This window comes from Pelodiscus sinensis, chromosome 2 (genome assembly GCF_049634645.1).
Source record: "Pelodiscus sinensis isolate JC-2024 chromosome 2, ASM4963464v1, whole genome shotgun sequence".
Lineage (NCBI taxonomy): Eukaryota > Metazoa > Chordata > Testudines > Trionychidae > Pelodiscus > Pelodiscus sinensis.
The window spans coordinates 611470-625860 of record NC_134712.1 but is presented as its reverse complement, the minus strand read 5'-3'; the positions used below and the strand labels follow the sequence as shown (position 1 = coordinate 625860).

Sequence of the window (14391 nt, the reverse complement as noted above, 5' to 3'; positions counted from 1 at the left end):
TTCTCTTCTTGGTCACGTACTGCACTCTCTGGCTCCTCCGCCTGCCGTGCTTGAACGATTAAACGCTGCCTTCTTTCAAGGAAGTCAGCCATAAATTTTATTAGCAGTGATTTTCTATTTATTTCCAGAGCATTCATAAAAATATTGAATAGAATTGGGCCTAATATTGATGCTTGTAGATCCTAACTAGAAATATCTGATTTGATAATTCTCCATTTTGACAACTACTGTTGAAATGTGTCAATGAGCCCGTTCTTTAATCCACTTGATGTATTTTTAATCAGCATGTCATGTGATTCCAAGCCAACTACCCTACAAATATCTAGGATATTACACCTATCCAGTTATCTTTATCAATCAAACTTTCAATTTCATCAAAAAGTAATTTGGGCTTGTTTGACTAGGTTTATTTACCATAAAACCTTGTTGCTCTGCAATACTTATATTCCTATTCTTTAATTCTTTATTGATTTGACTCCTCCATCAATAATTCCATTATTTTGCCTCATACTGAAGTCAGACTAACTGTCCTCTACCTATAAACTTAAAAAACCATGAATAGTCTAGTAGCACCTTAAAGACTAACAAAACACGTAGATGGCAGTATGAGCTTTTGTGGGTACAACCCACTTCTTCAGATGTCCTCTACCTATGTGGACCATCCCACCTATCCTCATTTGAGTACAGGAATATTAGTACTTTTTGGTGCACGTTATCTGGCCCTCCAGATTTTAAAATGTTTATCCATAGTAGATGCAATGTAACTCTCTCATTAATGGACTGGAAAGTACTGCATTATTCACATTTGATAAGAATACATTATCCTGTTTCTTTCCAAATGCAAATTAAAAACTGTTTATTGAACACTTGCTTCTACACCATTACTAACAATTTTACTTTATCAATTTAATGGACCTATATCATTCTCCTCAACTGTCTCTGAACCCTCTCTTTTTGCCTTTTCTGAAATAGGGCAATCAGAACTGAATGCTGTATCTTATATCAGAACATCCTGTTGATTTATATAAAAAGTCATATCATAGCAGCATACTATTCCAAACATGTTGTTTGCTGCTTTGTGCCCCGATGCCCACTGACCTATTCAATTTCCTAACTTCTTTTTAATTATTCAAAGCTAGCAATGTTGCTCTTTGCTTATGGTTTGTATTACAGTAACAGCTAGGGAAACTAACCAAGGTTCCAGGATCACATTGTACTAGTTCTGTACACACAATTAATGTCAATTCCTACCTGAGAGAGATCTCATAATCTAGGTCCCACAAGATACAATGGATGGATGCAGGAGGACAGTCAGCTTACACAGACCCCTTGTTCAGAAGGGGCAGGACCACAAGCAGCCAGCCCCTAGCATGACCCAGAGCACAGCACTGGATCCCCCAGTCCTCAGAACTACAAGGGGTGAATGGTGCAGCAATCTGGTGGTGATCCAAAGTGGCCAGCGGCTCCTAGCTGCTGCTGCTGCCCAGGCCCTGCAATAATTGCCCTCTTTGCGTCCCTGCACCCGCCTACCATTGGCAGGCCTGGATGGATGAAAGAAAACTGAGCTATGACTAAGATAAGAATAAGATTAGCAAGGTTAGCATAATAGTAGTAGCTCCAGTTCTTGTAGGATGAATATTTTTAGGCATAGGTATAGAGGTAAGTTCTAAGGAGGGACTTGAAGGAGGACAAGAGTTTTCTCCATGTGTAAAGGACAGCTAGTAAGGCAAGTGCAAAGATGCTGGTAAGGCAAGTGGACTAGAAGGCACGTGACTAGCACTGTTGGCAAAGCAGAGCTGGAGGCAGGGTCAATGGCAAGATAATAGAAGCATTAATTAGGGTGGGGCTATATCCTGAAAGGCCTTAAGGATCAAGATGAGGCACTTGTGAAGCAATATGTATGAGGAGTTCAAAGTCATCTTTCCACTGTGAATTTCCCCTGTCACTACTTCTGGAGTTTCTCAGTCTTGCACTGAAGTTGAACTTGCTGGAACTAATTCACATTCACTGGAGAGATGCATTGGTTTGGCTATAGTTTTCATTCCATTTTCAGAATGGAATGAGTATAGTGGTGTCCCCCAGTAGTCTGTACTGGGACCAGTGCTGTGCAATATACTCAAAGGATCTGGAGAAAGGGATAAATAGTGAGGTGGCAAAATTTGCATGTGATACAAAATTACTCAAGATAAGTCAAAAGTTGATCATGAAGAGTTACAAAGGCATGTCACTAAACTGGGTGACAGGGCAACAAAATAGCACATTAAATTTAATGTGAATAAATACCAAGTAATGCACCCTGGAAAAGATAATCCTAACTATATAAAAATTGACAGGGTCTAAACTACTGTTACCATTCAAGAAAGTGATATTGGGGTCATGTGGATAGTTCTCTGAAAACCATCCACTCAGTGTGCAGTGGTGGTCACAAAAGCAAACAGAACGTTAGGAACCATTAGGAAAGGGATGTATAACAAGACAGAAATATAAAAATGACACTATGTAACTCCATGGTATACCCACATCTTGAATACTGTGTGCAGATTTGAATACCCCATCTCCAAGAAGATATATTGCATTTGGAAAAGGAACAGAGAAGGTACCTAGAAATAATTAAGGGTATGGAACAGTTTCCAAAGAAGAGACATTAATAAAACTGGAATATTTCAGTATGGAAGGGGGAGGATAAAACAAAGGTCTATAAAATCTTGACTGATGTAAAGAAAGTGAAGAAAGAAATGTTTATTCCTTCATATAACATAAGAACTAGGGACTCACCAAATGAAATTAATGAGCAACACGGTTAAAACAAATATTTTTTCACATAATGTAGTCAACCTGTGCTACTCTTTTTCAGAGTAGCACAGGTTGACTACATTATGTAAAGAAATACAGAGTCTGGGAACTAACTGGCTAAGAGCAGTTCTGCAAAAAAGGACATGGGGATTACAGTGGGTGAGGAGCTGGCTATGAGTCAGTGTGCCATTGTAGCCAAGAAGTCCGATGGCATAGTAGGGTGCATTAGGAGAAGCTTTGCCAGCAGATCTAGAGAAGTGATTATTTCCCTTTATTTGGCACTGGTAAGGCCACAGCTGAAGTACTGCATCCAGTTCTGAGCTCCCCATTACAGAAAGGATATGGACGCATTGGAGAAAGTCCAATGGAAGGCAAAAAAATGATTACGGAGCTGGAGCACATGGCTGAGGGATTTGGGCTCATTTAATCTACAAAAGAGAAGGGTGAGGAGGGATTTGATAGCAGCCTTCAGCTTTCCGAAGGGGGGTTCGAAAGAGGATGGAAAGAGGTTGTTCTCAGTGATGACAGATGAGGAATGAAGAGCAATGGTCTCAAGTGGCAGTGGGGGAGGTGTAGGTTGGATATTAAGAAAAACTATTTCCTAGGATAGTGGTGAAGCCCTGGGATGGGTTACTTAGGGAGCTGGTAGAATCTCCATCTCTATAGGTTTTTAAATCCCAGCTTGATAAAGCCCTTGCTGGGATGATTTAGTTGGGATTGGTCCTGCTTTTAGCAAGGGGTTGGACTTGGTGACCTCCTGAGGTCTTTTCCAACCCTATGATTCTGTGAAGTTGTGAAGTCCAACATTATAAAAGGATTCAAAAGAGAACTAGATAATTTCATGGAGGATGGGTCCATTACATGCTAAATGGGTAGAGATGCAAAAACATGTTTTCTAGCAGCTAGGAGTGGATGGTAAGGGATAGGATCACTTGAAGATTGCGTGTTCTATTAATTCCCTCTGGGACACCAGGCATTGGCCACTTTTAGAAGGAAAATTGCTGGACTAGATAGACCATTGGTCTGACACAATATGGCCATTATGAAGTACAACAGAATCAGGGCCACAGTTCTAGCATTCTATGATTCTCTGGACATTCTCCAATTTGTCCACATCTTTTCTGAAATGTTACACCCAAAACTGGATACAGTACTCCAGTTGCGGACTAATCAGCACAGAATAGAACAGAATAATTCCTTCTTGTGTCTTGCTTACAAACACTCCTGATAATACACCCAGAATAATACAGGCAGTCCCCGGGTTACATACAAGATAGGGACTGTAGGTTTGTTCTTAAGTTTAATCTGTATGTAAGTCGGAACTGGCATCCAGATTCAGCCGCTGCTGAAACTGATTAGTTTCAACAGCGGCTGAATCTGGACACCAGTTCCGACTTACATACAGATTCAACTTAAGAACCTCAGGCGTCCCCAAGTCAGCTGCTGCTGAAACTGATCAGCAGCTGATTCCAGGAAGCCCGGGGCAGAGCAACTCTGCCTCGGGCTTCCTGTAGTCAGCCGCTGGTCAGTTTCAGCAGCGGCTGACTTGGGGACGCCTGGGGCAGAGCAGCTCGGGTGCTGCTGGGTTGGTCCAGTAGCGCGGCTGCTCCTCGGCGCTACTGGACCAACCCAGCAGCACCCCAGCTGCTCTGCCCCAGGCGTCCTGATTCAGCCGCTGCTGAAACTGATCAGCAGCGGCTGAATCAGGACTCCTGGGGCAGAGCAGCTGGGGTGCTTCCGGGTTGGTCCAGTAGCGCCAAGGAGTGGTGCTGCGGGACCAACCGGCAGCACCCCACCTGCTCTACCACAGGCCCCAGGCTTTGCTCCACGTCTCCCTGGTCTGCTGGGGGGGGCACTAGCTGTGTCCCCTCCCCCCCAGCAGACCAGGGAGACACTGAGAAAAGTGGCGGAGGACCCGGGCCGGACCCTCCGTCGCTTTGCTCCCCGTCTCCCTGGTCTGCTGGCTCCCCCAGCAGACCAGGGAGACGGGGAGCAGCTTTTCTCGCCCCGGAGGAGGCGGGCGGCGGGACCAGGCGTCCTGCCGCTCCAGTCCTCCAGGGCGAGAAAATCCCTGTTCATAACTGCGGATCTGACATAAGTTGGATCCACGTAACTCGGGGACTGCCTGTATTTGCCTTTTTTTCCCCAACAGTGTTACACTGTTAATTCATATTTTGTTTTTGGTCCACTATGACCTCTAGATCCTTTTCTTTAAGGGTATGTCTACAGAGCAAAGTTATTTCGAAATAACAGCTGTTATTTCGAAATAACTTTCCTGGTGTCTGCACAAGCCAACTGCTATTTCGAAATTAATTTGAAATAGCAGAGGGCTTATTTTGAAATTGGTAAACCTCATTCCACGAAGAATAGCTCCAATTTTGAAATTGCTATTTCAAAATAAGTGCTGTGTAGATGCTTATTTTGAAATAGGGGGCCTCCAGCCCTTCCCAAGGTGCCCTGCTGGCCGCCCTGGCCACAAGGTAACTTCTGATCTGATACCCTGTTGGAACCAGTTCTGGCTGGCCTTAAATGCAATTCAGCATCCAATCAGTGTGGACACGCTATTTCAAAATAGCAAAAAGCTATTTCAAAATGCATTTTATGTGTAGACGCATTATTTTGAAATATCTTATTTCTAATTAACTATTTCAAAATAAGATATTTCGAAATAACGTTGTAGTGTAGACATACTGTAATACTCCTTCCTAGACAGAAGTTTCCCATTTTATATGTGTGAAACTGATTGCTCCTTCCAAAGTGGAGTACTTTGCATTTATCCTTGTTGCATTTCATCCTATTTACCTCAGACTGTTTCTCCAGTTTCTCCAGATCATTTTAAATTATAATCCTAACCTCCAAATCACTTGTAATCCCTCCCATCTTGGTATCATCAGCAAACATTGTAAGTGTATTCTGTAGACCATTATCTAAATCATTGATGAAGACACTGAAGAGAACAAGTCCCAAAACTGATCTCAGTGTAACTCTGCTTATTGTCCCCTTCCAGCACGACTGTGAACCATTCATAACTACTCTCTGAGAACAGTTTTCCAACCAGTTATGCAATCATTTTACAGTAGCCCCAGCTAGCTTGTATTTCCCTGGTTGATTTATAAAGTCATGAGAGACTGTATCATATGTTTTACTAAAGACTAGATATACCAGTGTTTCTCAACTAGTGGTACGAGTACCCTCAGGGGTATTCGAGAGAAGTCTAGGGGGTACGTTAACACAACTAAAATTTGGAGAAAAATGAATTTTTGTTTTAAGTTTTACAGCACTTTATTATTTTTGTACTTTTTACACCCAAATATTTCTTCACCTGACCAGCTACGATTAAGTTGTTTAAACAAATGTGTTGCAATGGTAGAAAAAAAATTGTATGTCTGAAAACTGTAGGTACTTACAATTTTTTAAAAAGGAGTACTTTATAAAAAAAAAAAAGGTTGAGAAACACTGAGTTATTCCACATCTTCCACTTCTCCACTATCCACATGGCTTGTGGATATCAAAGAAAGCTATCAAGTTGGTTTAACATGATTTATTCTTTACAAATCCATGATGACAGTTACTTATCACCTTATTATCTTCCAGATGTTTGCAGATGTATTTCTTAGTTATTTGCTCCATTATCTTTTCTGGTACAGAAGTTAAGCTGATTGGTCTGTAGTTTCCTGAGTTGTCCTTATTTGGTTTTTAATAGATGGGTACTATATTTGCCCTTTTCCAGTCTTCTGGAATCTCGTCCATCTTCTATGACTTTTCAAAAACAATAGCTAATGGCTCATATACCTCCTCTTATCAGCTCCTTGAGGATTCGAGGATGCATTTCATTAGGTCCTGGTCACTTGAAGACCTCAAACTTGTCCAAGTAACATTTAACTTGTTCTTTTCCTCTTAGCTTTTGAATATACCTCATTTTTACCCTCATTCATTATGTTAGGCATCCAATCACCACCAACCTTCTTGGTGAACACCGAAACAAAATAAGTCATTAAGCACCTCTGCCATTTCTACATTTTTTTCCCTCTTCAGTGAGTTATAGGCCTACCCTTACTTTGGTCTTTTTTCTGCTTCTAATATATTTGTAGAATGTTTTCTTATTACTTTTTACTTCTTTAGCAGGTTTGAGCTTGTTTTGTTATTTGACCTTTCTAATTTTGCCCCTACATACTTGTGTTATTTGTTTGTGTTCATGCTTTGTAATTTGACCTAGTTTCTAATTTTTGTAGGTCTTGATTTTCATTTTTAGGTCATTGAAGATTTCCTGGTTGAGTCTGGTTGTATAGCTCTCTTGCTATATTTCCTATGCAGTGGAATAGTTTGGCCTTCTGCCCTTAATGACTGTCTTTGAAAAACGTCAGTTGCGTAGCTGAAGTTGAAATAGCTTAATCCAGCTTTTGGCGCTGTCTACACAGCAGGAAGTAAAAGGAAGAACATTCTTCCTTCAGCTTCCTTTACTCCTAGTAAAATGAGGGTTACAAGAGTTGGAGTAAGAAGTCATCCAGCCCGCCATTATTTCAAATGGCTTGCTCTGTAGATGCACTCTTTGTTATTCCGAAATAATGCTGCTATGTAGCAAACTTAGGGTATGTCTAAAGTCTGCCTGCTTGAAATCTGTTGTCTTTGTTTTGCTATTCTCCCTCCTACCAGTTCTTAGACTGGCAAAATATAGCCCATGGGCCAGATCTAGCCTGCCACCATCCCACGGCCCAGCGGGAGCCTCAGGCAGGTTCCCTTCCTGCTGTTCCCCTGCACTCCAGAGGGATAAGCTGGAGGGGCCATGTACTCTCTGCATGTCATGTGCCCCTGAGGGGACTTTGCATGCTGCCCCTACACCCAGCATTATCTTTCAGCTCTCATTGGCTTGGGCCATATTTGTGACACAGGCAGCATGCAGAGCCTCCCCCCACAAACTATTGCAAAGGGAGTACATGGCCCCTGCAGCTGTCCTCTTTGAGCAGCGTGTGTGGGCATGACAGGCAAGGAGCCTGCCTGAAGGTCCTGCTGTGCTGCTGGCCAGGAGCCACCTAAAGTAAGCGCCTTCCACCTGGCACCCCATGACTTTTTCCCCACAATTTTCTGCCCCGCCTTCCCACTCCCCTCCCCACATCTCTGCCTGAGGTCACAACCCAAACCCTATGCATCCCTACTCCTACACCCATACCCCCTCGCAGATCCTGCACTCCAATCCCTTGCCCCAGGTAACAACCAATTCCCAGACCCTACTCCCTTCCTACATCCTTCCTTCAGGTCAGAATTCTCTCCTGCTTCCTAATCTTCTACCCTGAGCTCCCTTCTGCACCCAACCTCCATCCCAGATCCTTCACTTCCTCCATTAATATCATGGAAGAGTGCAGCCCTTTACAATTTACCAGATTCTTGGAGTGGCTCCCCCATAAAAAATTATTGCCCATCCCTGCCTTTGAATAATGAACTCATCATTTTATGATCACATTCACCCAAGCTGCCTTCCACTTTCAAGTTCTTCTCTATTTGTCAAAATCTAAATCTAACCCCCCCCACACGCCCCGCAGTAGCTTTCTCCATCTTCTGAAATAAAAAATTGTCTCCAATGCAGTCCAAGAACTTGTTGGATAATCTGTGTCCCGCTGTGTTATTTTCCTAACAGATGTCTGGGCAGCAGTGTCCTCCCCACTTCTCTACATACCCAGAGGAGGCTAGCAAGTGAAGGGGAAGAGGAGAAGGTCAAGTGTGAACCCACTGTTACCATTCGGGAGAAGCACTTAAGATCTTGAACTCTCTGCTTTGGAGGAGGGCAATTCATAAATGTACCCAAATACCTTGGGACAGTTGAAGAACCTTATGGAAAGTTTTCCTCTGGGTTGGGCTGGGGCCCAGTTCTACTCCTACACAGAGGGTGTGTCTAAATGACACCCTTCTGCCGACAGAAGGATGTAGATTAGGCACTCTGAAAGTGTAAATGAGCCCAGGATTTAAATATCCCAGGCTTCATTTGCATATTCACGTTTGGATGCTGTGCTGATCATGCGCCCTTTTGAAAGTGAAAGTAAAGTCTAGCCATGGCTCTGCCAACAGCGGGGAGCTTTTTCAGCAGATCCTTTACTCCTCATTAGTACAGGATCTGCCCAAAAAGCTCCCCACTGTCGGCAGAACTGCGTCTAGACTTTACTTTCACTTTCAAAAGGTCGCTTGATTGGCACAGCACTCCAACGTGAGTATGCAAATGAAGCCTGGGATATTTAAATCCCGGGCTCATTTACACTTTCGAAGTCCTAATCTACATCCCTCTGTCAGCAGAGGGGTGTGGTTTAGACTCACCCAGAGGGAGAGACTCCATCAAGCCCAACTCTTTTCTCATTCAGCCCAGTATGAACCACAAGACTGATAAGTCTGGAAAGTGTGCCTTGGACTGTGCTTCATTTCTAATCTGAGTGGCCAAAGGCAGAACTCTGTATGAAAGAAAGCTGAAGCTAGATACATTCAGATGAGAAATAGGGTGCATTTTTTAAATAGGGAGGGTACCAAACCAATGGAATATCTTATACGGACATAGTAGATGCACTTGAATATGTTTAAATAAAGACAGGGTGTGTAATGGTGACAGGTGGAACTGAACCTGGGACCTCTGGAGCTTAGTGCATGAGCCTCTATAGCTTCAGCAAAAAGCCAGCTAGCTCTCAGCTAAGGCTGTAGAGCAAACTCATTCTTCCTTGCTGTAAGTGGACAAAGTGCCACTACATAGGACAGAGTACCACACCCAGCAGGTGTGTGGGTTACATGTGCCTTTCTAGAAGAAATATTCTAGTTCAACCAGAAGTAAAAGTCTCAGCAGGAATCACTAAATGAAACTTTCTAACCTGTGTTTACAGGAGGTCAGACTAGGTAATAATAATAGGCCCAATCTGTCCTTAAGTCTATGAATCAGGAGCAACTCCACAGGACTCAATTTTTCTCCAACTCTCATCTGATCCAGAAGTGAGGCCCCTGAAATCACTGCATTGTTATATATCATTGTAAATCTGCTCTAAGTAAAAAGAAAAGTAGGTCGGAGTGGGTCACTTACATTCTACTGCCTGATATCAGCTCTCGCAGAAGTCTCTGGGCTCACTCTGTACCTGCCTGCCTAGTGCATGTTTCACTTGCACAGCTAGTTCCCAGCCTGCCTCTCTCTCACCTGAGCCCTTCCCTTACTAGACCTGCTTGTCTGCTTTAGGCATGCCCAAACATTGAAGTCTTCATGATGTTGCATACACCAGCAGAAAAAAACTGGCTGTGAGGCAGAAGTGCAATGGATAATTGCCTTGGAAAAGGGATTATTCCATGTGATCTCTGCCTGTGCCTACCATCAGCCCTGCATGCACACACATATAGGGATCAGGCACCTTACCTTTCTCAACACTCCAGTCTTTCAGCACTTAAGAGACAAGCAGCATGCAGAGAGGAACTGACTTTCCTCTTTGACTTGTTGGATCTTTGAGGTACCAATGAAATACCCAGATCCTATTCAGTCAGTAGGAACTTCCAGAGATATGACTGAAAAGACCTAGAGGGTTTAGAAATCTGGGCAGAGAAGTAGAGGGAGGTACAGCCTAGACACATACAGCTAGCATAATATTTAGAACTGAATTTGCAATGGTTGTGGTAGCAAACAGACTAAGGTGAGTTTGAAGTTGCATATCCAGAGGCTTCAGAAGGAGAACATGGTCTTGATATGGCACTTGTGTGTTCTCCCCTGAAATATCATGTCCAGATCTGTGCACAATGACAGATACTAACAAACTGAAGGGAGCTCAGAAGAGCCACAGAAAGAAGCAAGGGAACAGAAGATCTGAGTTATGGGTCAGCCCTCCCAGGGCCTGGCTGTAGGTGCAATTACTTTTTTTCTAAAGATTTCTCTTCCGCCAACAAAGGCTCCTTCTAGCCCAGGTCTCAATCTATCACTTCTTCTAGAAGGGGAATGTTGTTCTAGCCACCCCCATTACCTCCCAAACATTACCCAAAATCCTTTACACTGGCCATACTGCTGCTTCCAAGGAGGCTTTGCAACAGCCCTTGTAAAGGATTCTGAAGTACATCAGAGACCCAAGGTGCTGCCTCTACACAAGTGAGATGGGGATGGGCACATGCCTAGAGATGGGGATGGGCACATGCCTAGGAAGGAATAGTTTGGGACTGGCTTGTTGCTGGGGGACACTGGTCAGGGGCTGCATATGGACTTTCACAGCCACACCAGTTGTCTCCATGATGCCCCGACAGCAATTTTTCTTTCCCTTGCAATGTTAGTGTTTGCTTGCTTGCTTGCTGCTCTCTGGTTCTGTCTGCCTGCAAGATGGAGATGGGGGTTAACAATCTTGCCTGCGCTACAGGGCACTGGACTAGATGACCTCTCAAAATCCCCTCCAGTCCTATGATTCTACTGAAGCAGATCAAAATGGCACGTGCCTTCTTGTGATAGCATTATGTTATTGGCTGTCTCTCCAGACCTCCTCACATTTGAGTAGAATACAGTCCCATTCCTAACGTATTCTAAGCTTCCCTTTGAAGTGGTTACTGGGACAATGATCAACCCTGCCTAACTCACACAGTAAAAACATTCTGCAATACTAGGTCAAGGAATCGATAATTCCAGCCTACACACAGTCAACTGGACAAAGCCTGATGTTTAGTACTGGTTATTTTCTGCACATTAAAACAGACTAGAAAATGAAGTGAGATTGACTGTGGGAAGGGTTTGCACATAAAGTTATACAGGGAAGTGGCAGCCCAAGCAAAGGACCTGAAGTGTCAAAGTCAGACTCTCATACTGGATTTATACATAACAGGGAACCACTGTGGAAATGTCTGTAACAGAGTGGGTGGGAAAGCAACAAGAGAAGGTATGATTTGGAGAGAGGGGGAGAAATCAGCAAAACTGATTACAGTGTCCTCTCTATGGGTGGGCCTGGGCCTGTGTTTTCATTACAAGCTGAGTTGGGTCATAGGGGTTTGCTAGTAAACTCTCCATCCTTGGTGGGACTGTGCAAAACTTGCCAATTGGAACTTTGCTTAAAGTTCAAAATATCTTATTACCTGGAAATGCAGCTGCCAGGTATTTTTGGTTTAGAATGTTTTGAGCACATGAAAATAGGGGCTTAGAATGCAGGTGTTTCCTGAGTCAGGACCATCCCTTGATGCAACCATACCAAACTATACTATCATTCTCTATCACCTGCATACTTTGACATACTACTTACAACCACACAAGGATACTGTTGCCTTCTTCTAACGCCATCACAGCATGTCACCTTGACAAAGCATGACAGCCCCTCCAGACAGAAGAAAATATGCTATCTCAAGCCTATGGCTGTATGGTTAGAGGTGGGTTATATTTCTCCCCTTATAGCCCGAGTTAAAGCATGCTATAACTTCTGCCCAGTACTTGGCTCTTTGCCTTTTATCACATAATACCATAAGGTTAGAAGGGAGCTCAAGGGGGTCTCACCTAGTCTAACCCCTGCCAAGATGCAGGATTTATTGTTTATGGAGCATCCAAGACAGCTGGCTATCCAGCCTCCTTTTGAAAACCTCCAGTGAAGAAGCTTCTATAACCTCCTGAGTTGTCCATTGTCCTACTATCTGCGAGCCCCAGCCACAAATTAAGCACTGGGCCTTCCCCTTGCTCTATGCACACAGTTGACTTTGTCAAAGGAAAGAAAAGGGCTTCCATCTGCAGAGGAAAACAAGCAAGAGTGCATGTCTCTCTGCATGTATATTATGCGTGGGTGTGTGCGTGCAGATTGAAGGAGGCCCAGGCAGGCAAAGAAGCAGAGGGTGGCGGCAACTGTTTCTTTGTCTCTGCCCTCCTTGCCTTCTACCCTTTCCAGTCCTGTAACCCAGTTAGTCTTTTTCATCTGAATGGGCTGACCAGAACCTCTGGGTGCAGCATTTCCATCAAATTACACTGACATGCTGCAGGCTCTGGATGCCCCTCTGAGGAGAAAGGTACCCGCATGCATCTACTGTCAGGCTGTGGGATCCCCTCCCAGGTGGACTCAGAAAAGTTACTTTCCTTGGAGCGTTCAGAAGGCTGGACAGAGACCTGGCCAAAAGCTGCAAGGACAAATCCTGCAGCAGGTGGCTGGGACAGATGAGACCCGCTTCCCTTCACCTCCTCCCCCCACCAACAAGCATTTGTGTTCACCTCTGCCAATCCCCTTTTCCTCCTCGCCAGTCTGAAGGTGGGGCTCCCTGCTTCTCCGCGGAAGAGCCCTTTCCCACAGGTTAGTACGAATGGCTGTTTTAGACGCTGCAGCAAGAGCCCGAGGCGACCCAACCCCCCCTGCGAACTGGGAGAGTCCATGGTTCGCAAGCTCCCCCTCACCTGCACCCTTGGCTTTGCGCTCTCCAGGGCCAGTGCCCCCGTGAGTCCCCTGAGACCTTCCCAGTAAGTAAGTTCGGAACCCTAAAACTTTTCCTACCTTCCCAGGTGAGCCAGTGCAGGTGGTGGGCCTCGCTCTGGGCTCTGCCTCTCCCCCTGACGTGCCTGCAGCCTGATTCACTGGCACCTCAGACAGAGTGAGGCTCCACCCAGGGCAGAGGGTGAGTGAGTAAGCGAGCCAGCCAGCAAGGCACAAACTCTGGAGAGTTTATTCCCCAGGATTGCAGGAGAGTGAGAGATAAGGGCAGTGCATTCCTGAGCCACAGGCCGTCTGCCTCTCCCTCTCCCTTCCCATCTTCTCTTCAGCCTATCGCACCAGTTTGTAGCTAAGGTCTCCTTCTGCAGGAAGGGGGGAAAGACTCTCCCTGGCTTCCAGTGATTGTGAAATTCGACACTCCACAAACTGAGAAATGATTTAGACTCATGGCCTGACTGAGCTGTGCACAGCTCCACTGAAGAGCATTCACAGCTCTTTCACTGGCCTAGCAGATAGCCAAAGATGAGTTCTGACAAGGCTCACAGTGCTCTACACTGCAGGGCTATTTCAGGCTACATACCCTGCATCTACACGAGCCATCTATTATTTCAGAATATTTTTTGAAATAATGGGTGCACTATTTTGCCATCCCAGTAAACCTCGTTGCATGAGGGATGGCTCGAAATAGCACCTTATATCGAAATTTGGCACCATGTAGATGTGCCAAACTTCAAAATAAGCTATTTTGAAATAAAATTGAAATAAGATACACAATTTGTGCTATGAAAATTGTGTATCTTATTTCAAGTTTAGGATGCAGTGTAGACACTCCCTCAGTGTCCCCCAGAGTGAGACAGGGGAGCTTGTATTTATCAGCAGCTGACTACCCAAGAGGATTTCTAGCTGGCCTTGCTTTTTGTCTTTCACTAGCATAGGCGCAAACTGGCAAAGTTGCAACAAAAACATTCTAGTCCTGGGGCACCTATGGTCACCTTGACACCTCCTAAACCCACTGACCCCAGGCACTAAGAGGCACTTAGACTCCACTTGGAGCTGCCCTTGTCTGCACCCAACACAGCTGCCAGGGCTTGGTCCAGCCTTCATGATTGTCTGGCACCCCACTTTGCAATGAAGAGACCTAGAAATTAACCACATTGAGAAACTGCAGCTATCTAGTGATTACTGGCTTACAAATGAGCACTCAGAAGGTAAGCTGTTT

General features: G+C 44.5%; 1 protein-coding gene across 2 annotated transcripts in view; it reads right to left on the bottom strand.

Annotated features, from left to right (window-relative positions):
- FAM83H (family with sequence similarity 83 member H) overlaps nt 1-13368 on the bottom strand; it is a 59099-nt gene extending 45731 nt beyond the window's left edge. The window contains exon 1 of one of the 2 annotated variants that reach the window (XM_075919893.1): nt 13236-13368. The gene's annotated coding sequence lies outside the window, so the exon portion shown is untranslated. Of the gene's footprint in view, nt 1-13138 lie in introns of both variants that reach the window. The other variant, XM_075919894.1, reaches the window with a different exon arrangement.
- Between the last annotated feature and the right edge of the window lie 1023 nt (nt 13369-14391).